We start from the raw sequence: 3,058 nt of genomic DNA on the forward strand, positions 1-3,058 counted from the left end.
AAAAAAAAAAAAAAAAAAAAAAAAAAAAGGCCAGCCAAAATGGGTGTTGGAAGTTAAGAAACATTTTGTTTGAAAATGGCATGTTAGAAAGAATACCGGTCAAGGGGAACCTGTGCTCCCACAAGTAAGGGCTTCTCAGTTCTGGGAAAATGCAGATTGAAAGCAACTCCCAGAAGTTATCTCCTGGATTCCAGGGCATGCTCCTTCACACCGCACGCCCACACAGTAAATAAACTGAGGGGCTAGAGGGAGATCAGTTAAGAGCACTTGCTGCTCTTCCAGGGGAGCTGTATGATTTCCAGCACCCTCGTGGTGAAGTTCACAACCACCTGTAAATTCAACTCCAGGGAATCCAACATTAATTACATCCTGGTTACCAGGCTGTATAGGTGACCCAGTTCTCAAGTTCATAGTTACTGCTTGTCACTCAAACTGCAGGGAATCCAGTGCCCTCTTCTGGTCTCCAAGAGCACCCGCACCAACATACACAAACTCATACGTGTACACAGAAACAGATAATAAAACAAACCTTTAAATATATATAAATGATTTAATTTTGAAATATGTCTAAGGTGGGGCTGGGAAGATGTCTCAGTGGTTAAGAGCACTTGCTGCTGTTATAGAGGACTCAGCACACACTGGCAGCTCATATCCTTCAATAAACCCATATGCAGGGGATCCAATGCCCTCGTCTGGTATACACACACACACACACACACACACACACACGTAAAAATTAAAATACAAGGAGCGGGTGAGGTAGTTCAGCAGGTAAGCATGTTTGCTGCCAAGCCCGATGACCTGAGTTCAGTCCCCAGGACCCACACAATGTCAGAACGAAACCGACTCTTGCCAGCTGTCCCTGTGCTTCTGCACAAGGGGCTTTAAAAGTAATAACTCCTTTTAACAAGTATAAAACTATTCAAGACAGTGTTTTACTGCAGAGTTCCAGGTTCTTCTGTTCTCTCTCTCTCTCTCTCTCTCTCTCTCTCTCTCTTTTTTTTAATGGCAGTTTTGGGGATGAAATCCAGGGTCTTCCTAAGCCTCTCTTCAGCCCAAATTCAGCTTCTTTTCTCCCTCTCCCTCTCTCTCACTCGTTTTTTGAGACAGGGTTTCTCTGTGTAGCCCTGGATGTCCTGAAATTCACTCTGCAGACCAGGTTGGCATGGAACTCAGAGATCCTCCTATCTCTGCCTCCCAAGTGCTGGATTCAAATTCGGCTGCTAGGTTCAAATTTAGCTTTCTGAGGAAAGCTGGCAAACCCAGTACCATGAGGAGCTGGCAGAACAACTGAAGGCCTTGTGTGCAGAGCTACTGAGGGCGGAGCAAGCATTGGGATGCCTCTGAATTTCTTCATGGCTCCAGAAAGACTTCAGGTGGCCTCCACCCAGGGCTTTGGCAGAACAGCATTCCGGAGGCATTTGGAAGTGAATCCAGGCAGCGAGCACAAGCACACACGCACGTACACACACACACTCTCTCATGATCTGCCTTTTTTCCTGGAACCACCAAGGAGCTCCCAAAAACTTAAATAGGAAGAAAAGTCTTATGTCTTGTGGGGATCCACAGATGTGAGCCTGTTCCACCTTGACTGGAGGTCAGCGAGTTTGAGTTTATTTTTGCTCTTTCAAAGTTGTTGACAACAGGTGTGGCTACAAACAGGAGATCCTGACCTAGGGTGTGGTTAATTAGTATTTGGGGTGTAGAGATGGATGCACTCCACTTGGGCTTTATAAAGGTCAGAAAATTCAAGTCTATCCGTTACATCACGTTAATGAAGTCTGTTGCCTCCCCCCTCCCCTTTTGGAATGAAGTATATAAGCATGTGGAAAATAAAGGGTTCGGGATTCAGTGCTCACTGAATGTCCCTCCCGATGCTATTCCGTGTTTCTTTTATTTCTCTCACTTCTGTTCCTTTTGCTTAATAATTCTAATCCTCACGCTCCTACCCTAGAAAGTGTGAGTTACATTGAGGCTGGTCTTCAACAATGTCCCAAACCGTATTTGGCCGTGGTCATGAAGGTGGTTACTAGGCTATAGGTGACCAATTCCCAAGTTCAACGTTTCAGGTTTCTTGTCAGTGCCCAAGTTTGCTAAACATCGCCACCTGCTGTCCCAAAAACCGATAACCAGAAAACCTCACAGATGCTGAGACTCAAAAAAAGGCATTGACAAGCCAGTGTGCCCTGGTAACCCCTCTCCAAGAAAACTCACCAGCGAGCTCTCTGTTCCTTCTGCCAGCTGGACCACAGTGATTGTCCCATCTATTTACCTCAGACGGTCATCCTGCCACTGAGTCCTGTTGGGACTGACCCTAAAGATCTGGAAGACTTATTGCCCAGGAACTCCCCCTTTCACCCATGCCCTTTCTCTTTGAAATGCGGCCTTCTGCAGCCTCAACCCTTGTGTGCAGAGTTTCTGATCCTTTGAACCACTGAGTGCTGGGACTGCAGGTATGTGTCCCTACACCTGTTTTGTTGTCATTTGTTTTGTTTTTCTGGTTGCTAGGAATGGTGCCTGCTGGGCAAGCATTGTGCCAAATACATCCCAATACCAGGCCCGGGAACTTTTATCAAGGTTATGGTAAACTCTGAGCTGGCTGTGTAGCCTGATTATCTAAGTTTGATGTCCAGGCCTCATGTAGTGGAAGGAGAGAAGCAACTCTGGCAAGTGGTCCTCTGACTTTCAGGCAGGCACCATGGCATGAGTGTGAGCATGTGCGTGTGCACACACACACTACCCATAAATAAATAAATACATAAATAAATAGCGTATATTTTTCGAGATAGGGTCTCACTATGTAGCCAGAGTTGTAAACCGCAACGCTGTGCATGCTAGCACACGGCTGCATTCCTTGTCCTCTGGAGGTGTGAGCAGTACGATCTTGAGTTTGAGGTCGGCCTGGATACACAGTGAATTCCGACACAGCCTAAGTCACACGGTAAGAAACTGTCTCGAAGCAAAAGGTGTTTTGTTGAAAATACACATGAAATTTACTTTGTTTTTGAGACAGGGTCTCCCTATGTAGTTCAGGCTTGCTTGGAACTCCTTATGTAGA

This window comes from Microtus ochrogaster, linkage group LG7_11 (assembly GCF_000317375.1).
Source record: "Microtus ochrogaster isolate Prairie Vole_2 linkage group LG7_11, MicOch1.0, whole genome shotgun sequence".
NCBI lineage: Eukaryota > Metazoa > Chordata > Mammalia > Rodentia > Cricetidae > Microtus > Microtus ochrogaster.